This window comes from Aethalodelphis obliquidens, unplaced genomic scaffold, assembly GCF_003676395.1.
Source record: "Aethalodelphis obliquidens isolate GAN/ISIS:26980383/991018 unplaced genomic scaffold, ASM367639v1 scaffold22, whole genome shotgun sequence".
Lineage (NCBI taxonomy): Eukaryota > Metazoa > Chordata > Mammalia > Artiodactyla > Delphinidae > Aethalodelphis > Aethalodelphis obliquidens.
Genome location: NW_020837966.1, coordinates 13530958 through 13552222, shown reverse-complemented (window position 1 = coordinate 13552222; position 21265 = coordinate 13530958). Strand labels below are relative to the sequence as shown.

Below are 21265 nucleotides of genomic sequence, written 5' to 3'. Positions count from 1 at the left end.
ACAATCAGGCTTATCTAGTCTTCTGATGAGCTCCACTAGGGAAACTGTGCTAGCTTCGCTCTGGGAAACCCCTTATGTCAAATCCTTCTCCTGTGGCTGCCAAAAAAAAAAAAAAAAAAGACACAACAGTAAATGTGATGTGTTACTCTTTGGCTAATGCATTTCCACACCTTTGAGGGGAGGCCTGCTTCAGACCCTGGATGTGGATTTTATTGTCCTCTGCTTCTATAATTCATGGGCAAACATCATTTTAACATTATGTAAAGTGTTTCAAATAATTGCTTTTGGGCTTCCTCCTTGGGAGATGATTTGCTGTCCCAGGTAGTGATGTGCACATGCTGGGGGCTAACCCCAATGTCGTCAAATTGATTATTTCCCATGAATGCCCCACTTACTACTGCCACGCTTCACCTGAAATTAGAACTAAAATTCTATATAAATCAAAAGGAAGAGCTGAGCTGAAGTGACAGGTTCAAAGGGGGCTCTCCGGGAATTTTTTTTTTCTTGGCCCAGGGAGTTCACCTTTTTCAGGTTTTATCCTTGCCATAGAAGAGGTGAAGTATCTCCCGAAGTTCAAAAGGCATGCCTCTTGACCTTAAAAGTTTACAGAAGGCAAGTAGCATGGGGAGACCAAGATCTGGGACTCTGAACTTGTACTGACCTGAGACATTGCTCCAAGCACTTAGCTGGGTGACCTTTGGCTGTAACTTAACCTTTCTGAGCCTCATCCTTTTCATCTTTCAGAGTGAAGACAAAGGGTTGCATGATGGTGAGGTGGATCAGCTTTGGGGCTGGAGAGTAGGGCCCTTTTAAGGATAGGGGTTTTTTTAAGGGACCTTGAATGCTAAGCAAAGGTGTTTAGCTTTTTTTTTTCCTAAGGATTGGGGCCTATCTAGGTTTCCAGAAGAGTGAAGAGATGATTTGTATTAACCAAAGTGTCACAGTGGTGGGCTGGAACACCAGCACAGTACTTTCAAAACGGTCTGCACCAATATTTTTGGCTCATAATAGTCATTAGTACAAGGGCAGATGCTATTTAATAACAGTTATTATAAATAAAATAATGATGATGAAGGTGATAATGATGGGAGGTTCCCCTTTGCTTTAGTCCTGCTATATTTTAAAGCAAACCCGACTCTCCTGTTGGACCCGCTTCTCTGCATCCATTTCCAAGGTTGCAACACTTAGTGGGCCCACGTTTCCTTGGCTACCCTGGGCCAAGACCACGTGACCTCCCCTCCCACGCTGGGTACCGAGAAAGCCCTGTTTATCCCTTACCGCCACCCAGGCCCTGTGGATGGGGGCGGGCGGGAGGCCACTACTCCCCCGGGACCCAGCAGCGGCCCCTGAGTGTGAATAGCTGGCATTGACGCCGCTGCCGCCCAAGCGAGCGGGCTGGGGACGCCCTGGCAGTGCTTCTGCCTGCGGGCCCCATAAAAGGAGCAGCTGCCGCCGGGGCCGCTCAGATGCGCGGGGATGAGGCAAGAGGCGGCTGAGTGCGCTCCTGGGCTCCGGCCGTGACCGAGGCGGACCTTGGGGCCGCTCTGGGGGCCCGCAGGTAACGAGGGCGGGCGGGTTTTGTCCTTGGGCTTGCAAGTGACAGTAGGAGGAGGGGAGGGGCTGGAATCAGGGTGGCAGGAAGGAGACTGGGCAGGGATGAGGGAGAAGGGAAGCCTGGAAGACGGAAAGGAGGAGAAAAGGGAAGGAAGGAAAAGGGGAGGGAGGGAAGGAGGCAGGAAGGAGCCGCGCCAGGGAGCGGCTGGAACGCGCTGCACTTGCCTCCAGCTCAGGCGTTCAAGTTCCCCACCTCCGACCTCTCCCAGCCGCCAGGCCGGGCGCCGGGCGCATCCCTCCCTAAAAGGCTCGCGCGTCGCGCGCTCATCGCGGACGCTCAGCCATGTTTTCTGGGCGAGCGTATCCGCCGGCACAGCTGAGCGGCAAGGCCCGCCTGCGGGGACAGCCTTGGCTGCGGCGTGGGGACAGGTGGAAGGGGACGAGAGCGGCTGGTCTGCTCCAGACTCGCGCTGCTTAGGGCAGGGGCCCGCTGGAGGATGCTTTACTTTGCCTCCAGTGGGGTAAAACCCCGGGTGCGCCCCACCCCCGCCGCCAGCCGTTCCCGCCGTCCCCACTTCACTGGCCTGCTGCCACTTAATGAACTGTCGGGTCCCCCGCCCTGTTCTCCTTCCCCAGCCTCTCCAGGAGCCTGTATTTTGAGCTTCTTTTAGAGTGGTGTTTGCATAAAACTGGGCTCAGCTGGAGAAAATGGAGAGGGACTGAAAAGGAGGAGGTCCTTTTGTGCGGAGCCCCATTGTAGAGACGTCTTTCTCCCCAAACCCTGAGCCGTTGGAGGTGCCCAACACAGAAGGAGGGATGCTGAGGCATCCCAGACCTCCTTGGCTTTTCGTATGTCAAGTGCCCCTCTCCTCCCCTATTGGGATTCTTCATCTGTGGGTAAAAGGTCGCTCTGAAGCTGTGAGGGCTCCATATCACCTGGGATGCCCCCAGACACCCCGTGGCTCTAGTTTCCATGGCTTCGCTGCCCACTCACAGTAAATGCAACTCTTGGCAGTCCTGCCTGTCTGCCAAGTTTCTTCCTCCAGCTCAAAGCAGATCCACATCAGTGGGCTGTGAATTCTCAGCAGGGTTGGGTGGTTATTAGAGACCTTTGCTTGAGGAGCTCTTGGATGGGAGTTGGGTAATTCCTCAATGACTCCAGTGACATCTCAGCTGAATGTTGTCCTTAATTTTCTCCTAATAATGAAGCTTCAGAGTTGGCCTTTTCTGCAACATGTGGTGTGTTTCAACCCGAGGCTGCACCCTGCGGTAGTCTTGTGCTGGTTTATACGTGGGATAGAACATATGTGATTGTAGGTCTATTATAGAATGAATATAGGCAGTGTAACCACAGCAGTGAGCTGTCTAGAGAGAGAATCTAAGCACTGACCACTGTTCTCAGCCCTTCACATATATTATCCTGTTTGATACGTACAGCTACCAAGAATCTCTAGTTAATAAACAGACACATCGAGAGATTAATTTGTCCTATGTGCACAGCAACTAGATGACTGTGCTGGAGGTTGAATCTAGGCAGTATTAGTCCAGAGCTCCCGCCCTTAACTCTGCATCTTTGCGAAGGTGGGCAGTGTAAACCTGTGCGTGGCATTGTCATTCTGAGGTACCAAGAGGTGGATAAAAGAAGACTAACTGTAAAGTTAGGTCGATTAGGGTTGAATCTTGGATTCAACATTTATAGAATTTGTGAGTTAACCTTTATCAATCCTACATGGTATGTTGTACAGTAATTTAAAATGCCTAGCACATAATTTATAAAGTTATTACATGTATTTTGTAATTGCAAGAGCACAGTGTCATAACCAGTTACAGATTTTAAAGCCGAGGTTGTCTGTTTCTATGTTCAGCCCTGTCGCTTAGGGGCTGAATAAACTAGGCAAAATACTTGAACCTCTCTAAGCCTCTGTTTTCACATGTGTAAAGTGGGTTGTTCTGCAACCGAATGGGAGACATACTTAAAACCGTTAGCACAGGGCCAGCGTACATAGTGCTCAAGAAACGTTGCGGTCGGGGTTTGTTTGGTTCAGTCTGGTTGGTTTTGTTGTTGTTGTTGTTGGTAAATCAGTGCAGCTTCCTGTATTGGGTTTGTTTTTGTTTCGTCATTCCTGGATTAGTGTGGTTCAGCAATTACTCTTTGGACTGCAGTGCATCACAGACCCCCTACAAGTGTGCGCGCACATGCACACACCACACAGCCTAGAACATCCACATTTGAAATTACAAGGACTGAGTGAATTCTGCCTTGTTCAGTAAGAACTCTGTTTCTCTTGGCAAAGCAGTCACTGATTTTTAAGGGTTAGGGAAGCTTCAAAGTTAATTTTAAAGCTGTCTGAAAACCAGCTGGAATAATTAGCCCCACGCCTAACAGTTGCATGGGGGAAAAATGGATTGATGATGACATTTGCTTTCTTAGTAGGCTCTGAAAAACTGTAACATATTCTGCTAAACTGTTACAGATAATCAACTGGAATCTTAACTTAGTTAAACAATTCTAAAAGAATATCTTCTACCATGTGGTTTTATAGATGTTGGTTAAATGAAAAGAACTCAGTGAACGAAACTTCAAAATACAGTGTTGACATAGATTAACATGTTCTAAACAGCTGTTTATAGTTTAGCCCAGATATTTGTTTATAAATGAAGAGGATGCTGTAAGATCAACATTTCTAAAGAAGAATGTGTTAACTGGACAATGACCTAAAAGCCCATCAATAAGGAGCTGGTTAAAGAAATTGTAGCATGTACTTACAGTGGGTGAATATACCCCATTGAAAGAATGAGGTGTGGTTTATATGCTGATATATAGAATGGACCATTGCAGTACCAATTCCATGAGTTCAAAAATTTCGTCTATTTTGATCTAATCTCTAGCACCTCCTAGAGCAGCGCTTGCTGAATAATAGTTACTTAGTAAATCATTGAATGAATGAGTGAATATTGTTCAGTGAGACAAAGCAAGGTACTGAGCAGTGTTCATAGTTCATTGCCACATGTGTTTTTAAATGAGTGAATATAGGTTTGTGTGCATGTGTATAGAAAACAGTGGTTGTCTCTGGGGAGGAACTGAAGGGCTGGGGGTAGGAGGGAGTTTTTGTGTTTGCTGGTTGGTTGTTTTTTTTTGTTGTTTTGCTTTTTTAACCCTACCCCATTATGTCTATGTACTAGTTAAAAACAAAAAATTGAGAGGACCTGATTTCCCTGAGTTTGGTCTTAATTTTTATTTTGTGTAACTCACCCTTCTGTTACCCCTTTACTATAGGCTATTTAATTTCTTTGCCTTATTGAAATACCTGCAACCCTTTGATAAGATGATAACATGGACTGTTTTAGAGGGGTGCCTTCCGAATGGAATCCCTGTATAGTAAACGGTGCATTGTCCTGCCTAGGAGGTTGCTCATGCGAAGCCCCTTCTTTTCTCCACTACAGAAGGCTTTGTGGACCTCCGTGCCTTACACAGACCATGGTCCCTCTCAGGAACTCCATAGACTATTTTCTAATGAATAGGTATCTAAAGTATGAGTCACGTAAGAATTTATAATTTCATAGCAAAAAGGGCAAGTCTCAAATTAATCAATTTTTGCTTCAAGACAGGTAATTCCTAGTCTTTTTTTTTTTTTTTTTTTGGCGGTACGCGGGCCTCTCACTGCTGTGGCCTCTCCCGTTGCGGAGCACAGGCTCCGGACGCGCAGGACCAGCGGCCATGGCTCACGGGCCCAGCCGCTCTGCGGCATGCGGGATCTTCCCGGACCGGGGCATGAACCCGTGTCCCCTGTATCGGCAGGCGGACTCTCAACCACCGCGCCACCAGGGAAGCCCTAGTCTTTGAGAAGCACCTTACATGTACTTCCAGAATTCTGACCACTTAAGTAGATCTTTAGGGAGGTGGTGTCCAAAGTGCAAGGTGACCCATGAGAATACAGGAAGAAACCATCAAGAGTTCTTTATTTTTAATATCGTTTATAGCCCCAAATGTTAACAGCATGTGGTGCTTGCTTTCTCTCATTGTTTCCTTTTGTTTTGGCTGAACCATTCAGAGTTTGTTGCCCACATTATGCCTTATGCTGTTTCACCTTTGCCCACTTTTTTCTTCAGTCCTTAAGTTGTTTTTTTTTTTTTTACTGTATTTGGGGATAGGTGTTACACTTCTTTCTTTCTTACGGATTTTTAAAGAGAGACGTTAGAGTTGGGAAGAAACAGATATTTAAAAGTTGTTTCTGAATTTTTAGTGTGTATCCATTTCAAAGATTTGGGTCTTCATTTCTACCATCCTTAACCACCTTGGTAGACCAAAACTAACGCACAAGTTTCTGTTGCTGCCTTCTAAAAGAATACTGATTCTTATGTCTTGCACGAGATTGATACAGGTGACAATGAAGGTGAAGACGTGAGCAGTGTATTAGTATGTATATGGCACACTCACGTGTATCACTTAATTTACGAAATAACCCCATCAAGTTTGCATTGTGCTTGTTATCCAAGATAACACTCATCACACTGCCTTTTCCTCGATATTTTTAACAGCATATCTATTCCTTGACATTCCGGAGCTGGCCTGCTGCCGTCAGCGAGGCCTTCCTGATGAATCAGGACGAGACCACTGATAATCATGTCTTCGCGTGGAGAGAAACGTAAAAATTGTCCAGACCGCAAAAATGACCATACGTCCTCTCCTCCTCATTAATATGACTCATCGCTGCTTCGTGATTTGTGCAGTTACAGATGTAGCGTTCTGGATAGGATTTATTTGAATACGCAAACAGAGAATTGTCTCCCCTTTTTAACAGCATCCAGTTTGGAAGGAACCCTCGCTTCCTTGAACCTTCCCTCAGATCGCCCGAAGTCACCTGACTCATGCCCAGGTGCCTCATGACGAAAAGCCCTTGGCCACACCTTCACTGTCTCCCCCACCCTGCCCCATTGCCCATAGTGTGCCTTCTTCCTGTTGCAATGAGTAATAAACCACTGGTTCAACTCTAAGTATGTTTCTGGTGATCTTGGAAGCATTTGCTATTGAGCTGTTTACAAACAGAAGAACGTTTCAGAGGTGTTTGAGTAATATTTGGAAGTAAAGTACAGCATTTTGTCCGTAAAACAGTAATTACTCATTATAGAGCATCTGAAAAGTACACAAAGGTATCAAGAATAAAAGTCTTATTAATTTCATAAGCAGGAATAATCATTGTGAACACTCAACTATATTTCCTCTGTATATTTCTACGTCTACTTCTACAGCTTTCTCTCCATATAAATACATACTCTCTCCTTCCCTCTATGTATATATACGTATATATACAGATACATATGTGCATATACATTTATGCGCACACACACACACACAACTTGGATAATTGGGATTATTCTATATATGTAGTTTTGTATCCTGCTGTTTTTCATTTAACATATCATGAAAATTTCCTTACTTTCCCCAATTACATATTTTTTATTAAATAGTGTCTTGTCATATGACACTAGACAGTTGCTTGTTCATTGTCCTAAGTAAAATCATCAGTTTTTCTTTTTTTACCTAGCTATGAGAGACATCTTCATGTTTCAATGTATGTTCAGATTTCTGTTTATTTCTTTAGGATAGTTTTCCTTAGGAAGGTGTGTACTTTAAAGAAATTCTGCATATCTGTTGTCCAATTATTTTTCCCCCAGAATTGTTGGTTCTTGTACTGCCCAGAGATTTGGTAACAGTTGGACATCAGGGCTGGCTGCACCACAGGGAGCCCTGAAGTCCTCTTTCATCCCTGCTGCTGCTCTGAGCATCTGCTTCCTCCATCCCTCTTTCCACAGACTGGTTGTTGCCTTTTACCAACCTGGCTGCATTTGCTTTTGCCACGTGGGAGGAGGGAGAGGGGCACTTCCCAGTGAAGGAGGAATTGATGTGCCCCAGTGTATAGGAACTGTAGTCTTCTAAAATCTCTTTAAGGGCAGGATCTGGATAATCATTAGCTCTTCCTCAGTGCCTAGCAGGCAGCACTATAAAATGTGGTGTCCAGTGAATATTTGTTGCCTAAGTAGATGATAAACCTGTTTCAGACTTAAAGCAACCTGCAATATTAAAAATCCTTTTAATCAAATATATCCTTCTCCTTGGAACAAATATATAAAATTTATAACCTTTACATTTTTTGAGATAATGTTTTTACCTCTTTTTTTTTTTTTTTTTTTTTGCGGTACGTGGGCCTCTCACTTCTGTGGCCTCTCCCGTTGCGGAGCACAGGCTCCGGACGCGCAGGCTCAGCGGCCATGGCTCACGGGCCCAGCCGCTCCGCGGCATGTGGGATCTTCCCGGACCGGGGCACGAACCCGTGTCCCCTGCATCGGCAGGCAGACTCTCAACCACTGTGCCACCATGGAAGCCCCTTTACCTCATTTTTTGAGGTAATATTATGAGTACCGGGGGTATAGCAGTGAGCTCAACCAACCTTACATTATGGAATGTAGATACAGAAAATAAACCCCCAATAAACGCAAAATGCCAGGGAGTGATACATGTTTTGATGCAAAATAATAAAGCAGGGTGAGGAGATTAAACACAGTAAGTCCTTCCCTTACTAAACTGAACTTTCCTTGGTTTCAGTTACCCGAGGTCAGCCGCAGTTCAGAAATGTCAAATGGAAAATTCCAGATGTAAACAATTCAAAAGTTTTAAATTGTGCACCGTTCTGAGTTGCATGATGAAACCTCAGGCCATCCTGCTCTGTCCCACCTGGACGTGAATCATCTCTTTGTCGAGTGTGTCCTGCCCGTTGGTCACTTAGTAGCCATCTCGATTATCAGATTGGCTGTCCTGGTATCACAGTGCTTGTGTTCAAATGACCCATATTTTACTCAATAATGGCCCCAAAGCACAAGAGTAGTGATGCTGACAGTTCAGATTTGCCGAGAAGCCATAAAGTTCTTCCTTTAAGGGAAAAGGTAAAAGTTCTCGACTTCATAAAGAAAGAAAGAAAATAATATCCTGAGGTTGCTAAGATCTACAGGAAGAGCAAATCTTCTATCCGGTGAAATTGTGAAGAATGAAAAATAAATGCATGTCACACCTCATACTCTAAAAGTTATGGCCACAGCTCATAAGTGCTTAGTTAAGATGGGAAAAGGTGTGAAATTTGTACAGTAAGATATTTTGAGAGACCACATTCACGTAATGCTTATTACAGTATATTGTCATAGTTGTTCTACTTTTTAACTAGTTATTGTTGTTAATCTCTTACTTTGTCTAATTTGTAAGTTAAACTTTGTCATAGGTATGTATGATTTAAGAAAAACATAGTATATATAGGGTCCTGTACTTTCTGCAGTTTTAGGCCTCCACTGAGGGTGTTGAAAGGTATCCTCCTTGGATAAGTAGGGACTACTGTAAAGGGATTTGTAGTTCTTTGGGGGTAGAGTGGTCTAGGAAGGCAAGTATAAATTAAGACTCTCCTATTTTTTGGTTGTGATAGGTGATCTAGAATATTCATCATACCTTAGATGCTACTGAACGTCTACTAGTTGTCACTGTGTGTGCTTTATGACTCTCCCTTTGAGCACATCTTGGTGACAAGCACTTTCCATACGTTATTTAATCTATTTCCCACTGCTCTTATGAGAGAGCTCTTATGCCTTTTTTAAGTATATGGCGGAGCAAGAGAGGTTAAGTTACTGGCCTAAGTTCCCATGGCTCCTAAGTAGCAGAGCTGTACTCAAATCCAGACTTGAAAGCCCTTTAAAACCCAAGGCTAAGAGTCTAGAGTTAGTCCTTCTCTGGTTCCTGAGGCTCAGAAAGAAAAAGTCCTTGTGGTCAAAACCACTGGTGAAAGGTTAATTAGAAACCATTGGTATGTAAACTATTTATAATGATGACAGACTGCTTTTGTTTCCAGAGAGTGGGTACAGGCACGGGTCTCTCTTCATATGCTAACTAGTTGTACACAAGCTGATAAAGTACTGAGGAAGCCAGCTCTCTTTGTGTCTAGGAATAGCACGGCAAGGTTTGCTCTGCTTTTGATCCGAGTTGTGCTGTAGTGAGTTATTTAACATATGTTTCCTTACACCCCCGTTATTGAGCACATATGCTTTGGCCCACGATCACAAATGCGGGTACAGGTTAAAAGGACACAGAAGTCTTTTTTGGTTGTTGTTTTTGTTCTCTGGAGATGTTCTCTGGAGAGAATGGGGATATCCATTTCAGATGGCCCCTTGGCAATAGTGGGTGGGAGAGACTTTTCTGTTGGACGGTAGTTGGTGTGTGTGTCTTGTTTCACAAAAGAAAAATATGGAGGACCAAATGGAGAGAAAGTGGCTGCTCTGGGTCTGGCCGCTGCTCTTCATATCCATCTGGTTCTGACGTGAATCTTGCTCAGTGAGACTTAGATGATAGGGCAGTGTCTAGTGGATCTTACCAATTGAAGAGAATTACATTGAGGCTGTAATTAATTTTTCAGCTCAGTTACATACTTCTCTTGATAGCCCTAATATTTTCTTTTCCAGATTTCAAAGAGCTTTGGTAATTTTACAGTTAAACCCAGCCTAACTTGGGATGAATCTACTTGTAGGAGATTTCTGGAAGTGTGTATTTCTTTCAGAAAATGCTTAACACAAGACAAACATTTTTGGATGAGAGGGAGAGAGACCAGTGTCGCACTGCACTAAAAGTGTGACGTGTACTTTTCAGTCTGGCCTAGCATTTTCCTGTTGAGTCTATCCTATTTAAAGGATTATTCTTAGCTAAGTCAGTTTGTTGACTATATTGAGAGTTTAGTGGCCTTGAGGCCATTGCTTTCCTGAAACCCATAATTCTGCCCTCTGGTTTTGTTCTTATGCTTCAACCTGCATGCTATGGGAAATGGCAGAGGTAGATTCAGAATTGTGTTTACGTTTAACTTCATTCTCTGCCTCTTTTTAAAAAAAAGTAATTTATTTTTGGCTGCGTTGGGTCTTCGTTGTTGCACACGGGCTTTGTCTAGTTGCGGCAAGCGGGGGCTCTTCTTCGTTGCGGTGCGCAGGCTTCTCACTGAGGTGGCTTCTCTTGTTGTGGAGCACAGGCTCTAGGCGCGTGGGCTTCAGTCGTTGCTGCATGTGGGCTCAGTAGTTGTGACTTGCCGGCTCTAGAGCGCAGGCTCAGTAGTTGCGGTGCACGGGCTTAGTTGCTGCACGGCATATGGGATCTTCCCGTACCAGGCCTCGAACCTGTGTCCCCTGCATTGGCAGGCGGATTCTTAACCACTGCGCCACCAGGGAAGTCCCCATTCTCTGTCTCTTTAAACATATGCTTTTCAAGAGCTTTGGGGAGAACATGGAATCCTAATTTTTTTTTTTTTTGCGGTACGCGGGCCTCTCATTGTTGTGGCCTCTCCCGTTGTGGAGCACAGGCTCCGGACGCGCAGGCTCAGCGGCCATGGCTCACAGGCCCAGCCGCTCCGCGGCATGTGGGATCTTCCCGGACCGGGGCACGAACCCGTGTCCCCCGCATCGGCAGGCGGACTCTCAACCACTGCGCCACCAGGGAAGCCCTGGAATCCTAATTTGACTACTAGTTTAACAGTGATTGTTTCTAGTGATTCTTCAGTGTAAAGAGAAAGATGGGAAGGTTATTTTGGAAATACGTGAATCCAATACTGAGCTCCTGATTTTTGCTTTTATTGCAAGATGTCTGCAGGTCCTCAAGACTCTTGTTCAGAAAACATCCTTTTCCCTGCCCTCCTTTCCTTCCTTTCTCCTTCTCACAATCATTTATTGAACATGAAACTGTGAGGAGATAAAAGTGCGTAAGTTTACTTTCTTGAACATGGACTGTTGAGCAGGAGAGACAAAGGAACATGTAACAGTAGTCCAGTGTGACACGCCACACGATGCCATATCACAGGAAAAATGCAAAGGGAGCACAGAGAAGGGAGTGGTTGTTTCGGCTTGTGAGTGTTGAAGATGGTTACCACAGAAAAATGGGCTTTGTAGTATCAGTAGTTTTCCAGACAAAGTAAGGAGGAAGGATCTTGTAAGCAGAGAAAATGTCATGAGCAAAGCCATGTTGACATAAATGTGCATGGTCTTTTCATGAGCAATCGATAGAGGAGGGTATCTAACATTTAAATGCATGGAATGAATGGTGGATGATGGCAGATGAGGTTAAAGAAAGTTGGTTGGGTTATATTGTGAAGGATCTAAGTGTTGCAAACCTGTGCTAATCCTCAGTAACACCCATGTTTCACTTAGAACTCTTTTCCATTACCATAGTCAGAATCTGAAGTTAATACTGACTTAAACAGAAAAGAGAATTTATTGGCTTATCTAATGAAAAATCCAAAGATATATCTGCCTTCAGGCACGGCTGGATCCAGGTACCCAGAGGTTGTTGTCATGAATCTGCCCTGTCTCAGCTCTGCTCTGTGCTGTGTTAGTTGAATTCACAGGCTCATCTCTGGTGGGCGTGACATTGTTCTTCGCATCTGTAGTCTCTCATCCTTGCATCTGTAGACTCTCATCCTTGCAGCTTAGCAGCCTCCCTGAAAAGCGAGTTTCTTTTTCTAAATGGTTACAATCAGAGTCCTGAGATTGAGTCCAGTTGGATTAACTTGGGTTATATGACCACTGCTGAACACTTTGGCTAGAGAATAGACCACACTGATAGCTAGGTCAGGGTCACACACCTGACTGCAGTAAAATGGGGAATGGAGACTAGATACCGAAACAGTACATTTCCAATACAAATTCTACTCTACCGATTAAAAGGATTGTCTCCTTTGGAAAGACCCTGGAATCCTTTCTTATGCATTTTACCTTCATAACTGTTGTAAGGGGGCCAGTCAGAAGTCTCACCATCCTTTTTGCAAAAATCCCTAGGAAGGATAAGATGTAATAACATTTTCACTGTTGTCTTTTAAAAAACATCGTATTGCATTAGCAGATCATTTTTTTCCCATTCATATTATCCAGTATAGTGTTCCTGAGAACCTGAGAACCTCCTATGTGGGAAGTACTAGAAGTTAGGAACTTACAATGTGCTAAGAGTTATTACACAAAGATGAATTTTGCCTTCACAGAACTTACAGCTTGTTAGAGGAGATAAGATTAAGACAATAATAATAATAATAAATAGTGAAGTGTGAGTCTATATAAAAAACAAAATCAAAATCTATTAGGAAAAGCATATAAATAATACAGTCCATCCATGCCAGTTGCCTTTCAACACTGTGGGTAAAAGCCCCAGAGAGAGCAGAAATTGAGGCATGAATCAGCCTTTTTCATTTGTTTTCAGTTTCCATGTGCCCCTTATGGTGTGAGCATCTCACCAAGTGGGTGTGAATCTAGTTCTTTTATGGTTGTTTTTTTTAAAAAATTAAACATGGTCCTTGAATCCAGGCCAGCTTCCTCAGCTGCTGTTTAACCAAAGAAGTAGCAGTGAAGGGTGATTTTGTGTAAGCTGCCAATAAAAAAATATTGAGGCATCACAATTAAGAAAGAGATTACCTAACTGATCTCTATTTTAAGAAATATTAATTTTCACTTTGCCAAAATACAGCCCTTCTCTGTTTTTCTTTGAATCATCCCTCGTAGTCAAATGCATAAAATAGCTTTCAGCTGAATGAATGATGGTATTTGCATGTCATTGATAGTTTCATCCCACTGAAAGAGAAAGAAACTGAATATTTGGGTTACTTTCTGGATTTAAAAGATTACCATGTTCATTTTCCTGGTGTGAAACATACCTGTATACTCTCATAGAAATACACATTAGATATAATCTTACAGATCCTATTTCAACACTCCCTGCCCTTTTCCTTTGAGCATAAACTTCACTCCTAGGGACTGGTGGGATCAATCTCTACAGCTTCTTTCCTCCTGTTCCCTTTGCCGTCTCTGGCGCATTGCCTGTACCCAGAAGCATATGTCAGAGCTGCAAGAGAGGAGCCGTCTCATCTAGTTCACCTGCCTTTTTTTTTTTTTTTTTTTACGGGACAGGAAAGTGAGGTTGTTAAGCTTCCTCCAAGTTAATGATCTTCTCTTGATGCAGATCTTCCCTTTGAAGAGTTGTTCATGCACCAGGCTTTTAGGAAAGGGGAAAATTATTTTAATGACCTGGCCTTAGAAATATCCACTATCATCTGTCTTCCTTTTCATCTTTCAACTCCTTTTCAAATTCATGGTCAGGAATGACGGTAAAATCTCTTGGGGAACAAGAACAGCCCTGTAAAGGAGCTGACCTGGGCTGACATCTCCTACCAGCCGTATTGGGTTTTGCCAGGGTTATTTTTTCCCTTGGCTGTCTAATTTCTCCCTAATTGCAGGGCCATATGGTGCCTTGTCCCCCATGTGGAGAGTTGGCATTTCCCCTTCAATCTCTGTCCTTCCTGCTGCACAAATTACCTGCCATGGTGATGGGGTTGCTTCTGCACCTTAAAAATCAGAGCTGAATGCTCCTTTCAATGGTCTAGATTGGTGACCAGCAATGAAAAACTATACAAGAAATAGTGAAATGAGGTTGAGTTTCGGAGGCAATCAGATTTGGGTTCCAATTCTGGCTCACTCTTGCTGTCATTGTCATCATTCTCACTGACATCACAGTGAACATTTGTGGCAGGCACTGTGGTCTTATTTCCTGGTCTCATTTACTTGTCACCTTAGCTTTCGTGGAACTGAGGCTTGGAATGGTTATTGAGACACTTGCCCACATCACATGGTTTGGGCAAGTTTCAGACTCTGGTCTTTCTCTTTCCAAATCCCACACTCTTAACCAACAGTTCCTTTTAATGCTAAAATATTATCTAATATTAAATTGTGCTTTTATCCTGTATTCTGTGTCATAACATTATCTGGAAATAGGACCATTAGTGATCATTTTTTGAAAAAATATCCTGTTAGCATTTACACAAGTGATAAAAGCTTTCACAAGCAATCTTAGATAGTAGTGGCCAATCTCAGATTAGGTGGATATTATAGGTGGGATGATTTCACAAGACTTTGTAGACTTAATTTTCAAGGCTTCCACCTTGCATTCAATTAGATCAAGAAACCATCTTAACCACGAGGATAGTTCCTTATTCAAATGTGCAGAACATGTTTTGATGGGGGTGATCTATTTGGAGTTGTCGCTTGTGGGAATATTTGGTCTCATTAAAAGCACTTGGTAAAATCCTGCTTGTTCCTATTCTCAGGGGGTAATCAAAGTCTTTGAATTCTGGAAACTGATTTTGAAGGGAGGATGGAGCAATGACAGAGTTTTTCAATAATTTGGGTGTTCTGTGACATTTTGAAGCTGTGTTTTGGAAGGTGTCCATATTTTGTGATAGTGAAAACACTAAAGTAATGATTGCAGTGTTTTTCAAAACTAGGTCCAAAAATGAAAATAATGGCTAAAGTCTAAGCTTCTTTCTAAGTATACACAGAGCAAAAGTTACCATCAACTTACCATATACTCCCTGAATATTTAATGGTGTGGTAAGAAATGGGGAAAACATTATTGTCATACTGTGAAGTCCCTGGAGACAGTGATCATGCCTCATCTATCTTTGTTTCTCCAGTGTCTGTACCCCGTAGGTGCTTAATAAATGTTCAACTGAATTAAATCCACTAATTAGAGATGAAAAAGTCACCCAGTATTTGGAGGAGGCACAAAACAAGGCCATTCCTACACATCATAGATCAGTCAGTCAAAAGATAAGTATTGCATTCCTTTCGTGGTCCAGGAGCTGTTCTAAATGCCAGGGTTGGGAGTGGGTATTATAGAAGACACCCTCCCCTACCCCAAAAAAGCTTACTTTTGGTGAAAGGAGACAGAAATTTTAAAAGTTAACAATTCCTTGTGCTATCAAGTGCTACAAAGAAGAAAGCATGGAGCATGTGCTAGAGACACTGGGAGAGAGAGAAGGGTGCTGGTGAACCTGGGTGGTCACGGAAGGCTCCCTAAGGTGGTGCCATTTGAGGGAAGACTTGACCAATGAGGAAGAGGCAGCCATGCAGGGATTTGTGGGGAAGATCGTTATGCAAAGAAACGGGGGAGAGAGCTCAAGGTGGCTTAAACAGGGTAAGAGTGCATTGTGTTTCTCCCTCACATTAGCAATGCAGAGGTGAGTGACCTAGAGCTGATAACTCAGCTTGATGGTTGCCGGGATTCACATTCCTTCTGAGTTCTTGATTTGCCCTCCTCAGCTTTTGGTTTCTTCTGTCTTGATGCTTTGCATTTTTTCAACCTCGCGCTCCAAAATGGCTATCCAACCCGAGCTGCCGTATTTGTACTACAGCCGGTCTGACCCAGGAAGCACTAAAGGGAGATGCGCCTTCTTGATTTCAGGTCTTTTCCTGAAAGTTGCCCATAGTATTAATGTTTCTGCTTAGATTTTATTGGCTAGAATGTAGTTCTCTATCTAAATCTAGCCACAAGGCAGTCTAGAAGTGTAGTCTCTATTCTAAGACACCATGTGGCCATGAGAAATTGGGAGTTTTGTTACCTAGGAAGAATGGGAGATGGATGTTGGAGATCAAGTAGTGATCCCTGCCACAAACAGCAAGCGCGAAAGCTTCTCCATGTTCAAAGCCACTGTGGCTGGGAATTAGTGGAAAGAGAGTGGAGGCAGATGGGGTTAGACAGGGAAGCAGGAGTGAGATCATACAGGACTATTAGGCTATTGCTAAGATCTTAAAAAATTTTTTTGTTCTCAGTGGGAAACCATTGGAGTAGGAGGTGAGATGATTGGATTTAGGTTCTAGAAGGTGTAGTTTGACTACTATGGAAAATGAACTGTAGGAGGGCAAGTTCCCATAAATCTGCAAATCCTCTGTAGGAACAGAGACATGTGATAGGAGGATTTGCAGATTTATGGGAATTAATGGTGGTGGTGGGTTATACTAGAGCTGTTGGCAGTTGAAAGAGCCAGAAGAGGTCAGGTTTAGAGTACATGTTGGAGGTGGGTGTAAAAGAAGGAAAGTAGTAGTAGCTAATTATTTACTGAAAACTTGTAATGCACTGTGCACCAACTGAAACCCTTTAGTATATCGACTCACTCATTTAATCCTCGCAGTAACTCTGTGCTATAGGCGGTATTTATGCTCATTTTACAGATAAGAACCCTGAAGTATGGGTAGGTCAGGTAACTTGCCCAAGGTCATTTGGCTGGAAGCTGGAGGAGCCAGGATTCAAGCCTGGCAATCTGGCCCCAGGACATCTGCTCTTAACGCTGCTCTCTACCACCTGAGGATGATGCCTGAGTGCTTCCCCCCATCCATGGGGTACACTGTGGTTCCTTTATTGAGACGGATGGGGAATTTGGGGCTGGAGAGCAAATCTATAGTAGTTTAGTTTGGGCCATGTTAATTTTAGTAAGATTATTAATAACTTTTAATTCGGAAATAGTTTGACTCACATGAAGCTGCAAACATAGCAGAGAGTTTTGTGTACCCTTCCCCCAGCTTCCTCCAATAATAATTTCTTAGGCATGTGCTGTATTAATTCTGAGATGATGTCTTAGAGATCCAAATGGAGATTTCACGTAATAGGCAAGTTAGATAATAGGCAAGTCTGCAGAGTTCAGACTGCAACTCCAGCTATAAATTTGAGATTCATCAGTACGTAGATGGAGAACCATGGGTCTGGATTGGATCAGTTAGAGTTGATTTTCCCAGAGATTTTAGTGTGCCCTAAGAGGGTTTAGTGTAAGAGGAGAGGTTTAGCTTAGACTTGGAACCTACTTACTAATGGTAAGAGGTACCCTTGATTGCACTGTGTGTCGGGCACTTAGTTAAGTACTTCACATGGATTACGTCATTCACTTCTCTTGGCAACTCGAAGGCATGGGGATTATTGTCCTTGTTTCTTAGATGGGCAAATAGAAGCTTATGGGAACTGTAAAGAGTAACATGGCCAGTAGAGATTCCAGCAGTGGGCTGTCTCCAAACCTGTATTTTTAACCTCTGTGCCATCCCATTTGGAGGAGTTTTATGATGAAGGGAGAAAACAAGATCAGTCCTAGCACTTGCCTAATTCAACAACATGGGTGAATTCGTAACAGGTATTCAGAAAGTGAAATTCAAGGTAGCACTCTGAGCACTGAAGTATACCCTTCTTTATTTGAACCTTGAATATTGATTATGGGATAATTTTCCTTCAGGTGCTCCCTTTGTCTTTGCTCTGTGCAAGGTACTGCTTCATTCATTCATTCAGCAAACATTTATGGAACAACTAATATGAACTAGGAACTCTTCTAGGTCTAAAGGTAATACTTAAGCAGGTGGGTATGGAGAAGACATATAACGTCATTTAAGAGATTACAAATGTGAAGGTGGGAGCTGGTCAAACTCAGTTAATGATGGAAAAGGGAACAGGAAAGGCCTTAACTGAACAAGTATAGGAAAGCATTACTACAGAAGTTACATGCTGTGTGTATGTGTGTGTTTAGTGTAACTACCTATTAATTGTATCTACGTATGTGTTATATGTGTGTATACGTATGTATGTATGTTTTGTGCTTTATGTATGTATATGTTTCATATGTATGTATCTATGTTTAAAATATTTAAAACCTACTCCTAGGTGTATACTCAAAATATTGAAAACAGACGTTCAGACAAAAACTTGTACATGAATGTTCATGGCAGCACGCTCTTCATAATAGCCGAAAGGTGGAAACAACCCAGATGTCCATCAACTGATAAGTAGATAAAAATGTCGTATATCCATATAACAGAATATTATTCAGGCATGAAAAGGAATGAATTACTGACACATGCTACAATATAAATGAACCTTGAAAACTTTATGCTCAGTGCAAGAAGCCAGACACAAAAGGCCTCATATTGTATGGTTCCATGTATATGCAGTGTCCAGGACAGGCAAGTCCATAGTAGTTACCGGGAGCCGGGGTGGAGGGGAATAGGAGTGAATGCTTAATGGGATGGAGTTTCCATCTGAGGTAATGAAAATGTTTTGGAACCAGATAATGATGATGGTTGCACAGCATTGTGAATGTACTAAATGCCAGCACATTTATACAGTGTAGAACGGTTTGAATGGTGGAGCGTATGTTTTTTCTCTTTTACCTCTATAAAAATAAGTATTCACAACCTTTCACTTTTAAAATGGGAACAGAAATCCCAGGATTTCTTTTTTTATTTTTAGAACAGAAAACATTCTAATTAGATATTAATTAATGGCAATATTTTGAATAGCTGAAAGTAACGTATCAGCACAGTGATGAATTTTTACCTTGGGAAGAAGGAAAAGAAACGTGAGTTGACATTTGCTGTATGTATTTTCTCTTTTTTCGGCCCTGTGTGAAATGTTTAACTAGATTATCAAATTTAAATAGCTCTTTGTGGTGGGGGGCATTTTCTCTGTGTTACAGGTTCAGAAATTGTGTTGCAGGTGTTCTGTAACCTGTCCACTCTCTCACACAGAGAGGTGCAGTCTCTGTGAGTGCCAGGGTCCTTAGGTGTTCCACTCCATGGGGACAGGCACTCCCCTCTCCTTGTTCATCCACAGTGACCTCAGGCCCCAGCCCCTGACCCCACAGGCACATATATGTCGAGTCTGGCTAGTGAATGGACATAGGCTTCAGCTACACAGAGCAGCTCCGTGTTTGATGATGATTGCACCACTTTGAAAAAAAATCAGTCCTGAGGAAACAGATGAGTTTTGCACCATTAGATGAATCTCTGTTGACTGATGTGGAATAAAAGTGAAGCGCCAATGTGGTATTTCTGGTAGTTTAAAAAGTCTAAGTTTCAAGTCACACTTTTTAAGGTGTTTCACTTCTTCCTGATGTAAATGATAGAAGTGGAGCAAGAAGGAATTAATAAGCAGTTTAGAATTAATTTATTGTCCTCTTCAGTTTTTGGTATTCTTTTCAGTTAACTGAAAAAGGCAGTCTATAAAATTAACTTTAGGTGAAGGTCAGTATTCTGTACTTTTTGTGAACTTGCCTGTTGGTACTTACCATCTCTCTGATATATAATTGACTTTGAAAACAATATTGCAGATATGTAGATGTGAGGCGTTGCTTAGTGTCTTCATGCTAACATCCCCAGCTCAGGCGGCTGTGGAAATACTGGGACTGCTGGCTGGGACTTGACTTCCTTGGAAGAGGGCTTCTGGGGTGACCAAGGGGTGGTTACTTTTTGTCTGCAGGTTCAGCCTAAAAGCAATGATTTAGGACCGCTGTTTGAGAAATCAAGAAAATACCAGAGGAAGAGAAAATGTGTGACTGTTGGGCTTCCTGAAACACAATGGCCACTGTCAGTGGTTGAAGCCTGCATTCTTGCCTTTATGCATGTGTTTCAGGCCTGGAATTAAGGACCGGATACTCCTTTTTTTCCTTTCTCACTTCTGCCTGCTGGTGGCCTTTACAATTCCCAGGAAATGCTAGGGCTGAACACCTGTGGCTTTGATGGCCATTTGATTTTTTAACCTTTAGAGGATTGTGGGACTATTTAATCACCTGATTGCTCACATCGGCAGTTGAGAGCACTCCCCTCACAGCACTGAAAAAGTCAGGTCTGTAAAAGGTAGCCTGGAGATTCCCCTCTTGGCTGTTTTACTTATTTAAAGTGATGCTGAGGTGGGTTAAATGCGGGGTCCCGCATGCAAGAGGGGGTTAGGCTCTTCAGTTGGTGAGCTGTTGCGGGTATATGCAGTGAGTTATTAGAGTAATTGAACTGTGTTTCCATAAAGAGGAGAGTTTCATTATCAAATTCTTGTTTGAATACTGTCATAATAGCAGCTGTAGCACATAGGACCTAATTTGCATGCAGATAAGGAATTCTGGACAGCTCGGTAGCATAATTACTGCATAACATACATTGCTAGTGTCCCAGAGGTATGCTCCGGGGACCCATCTCCCTGACTTTGTAAGTTTCAAATGCTAGACAAGCAAGAAGTAGCCATTTCAGTGGCTCCCTATTTGTTTTACAGGCAGTAGCCTCCCAAGTTACCCTAAGTTGAGCAGCCTTTTTGGCATAATACGGTAGCGGTGTCAACAACACCTTCACAGTGAACGGAATCTCAGGAGGGCAGGAACAAAAAAAGAAACAATCAAATATCCCATCCTGTCATTGGAGTGAAAAGCACAATACATATTACTGACTTGAAGGTCTAATGAATTAGGGCAATGTAAAATTATGATGAAAATGGGGACTATAAGACTAATTGTTCGAAAATCTAACCATATGTAACAGAAGATTCTTTGTTGCTTTTGCAAAGATCAGGAAGCCTTTTTTCTACGCACATTGTCTAAAAACTGCCCTCTCTCTCGGTGGCTCTGATTCAGTGAAGTCACTGAGGTCCCCAGGGGAATGAGCATCGTGAGGATAGGAAACTGTTTGCATCCCTTACGCTAGGCATGGTGATTAAACATAGTAGGTGCTCAGTAAATATTTATAGAATGAAGAACTGTATTCTCTGGCTATCATCAAAAAGTCTACACATAACAATTGTTGGAGGGGATGTGAAGAAAATGGTACCCTCGTACACTGTTAGTGGGAATGTAAATTGGTGCAGCCGCTATGGAAAACAGAATGGAGATTCCTCAAAAAACTGAAAATAGAGGCAGCATAAGATACAGCAGTTCCATTCCTGGGTATATATCCGTTTAAAAGAAAACACCGATTTGAAAAGATTCGTGTACCCCAGTGTTCATCAACAGGTAATTGGCTTAAGACCCATGGTATATATATACAATGGAATATTACTCAGCCATAAAAAAGAATAAAATATACCGTT

The 21265-nt window shown here is 42.8% G+C and overlaps 1 protein-coding gene across 15 annotated transcripts in view; it reads left to right on the top strand.

Annotated features, from left to right (window-relative positions):
* The window catches only part of MAGI1 (membrane associated guanylate kinase, WW and PDZ domain containing 1), a 623112-nt gene that overhangs the window by 435088 nt on the left and 166759 nt on the right, over window positions 1-21265 (top strand). Inside the window, exon 1 of one of the 15 annotated variants that reach the window (XM_027121330.1) lies at window positions 1540-1558. The exons of the other annotated variants lie outside the window; for them this stretch is intronic. The gene's annotated coding sequence lies outside the window, so the exon portion shown is untranslated. Of the gene's footprint in view, window positions 1-1539; window positions 1559-21265 lie in introns of those variants that run through there. 15 annotated transcript variants of the gene reach the window in all.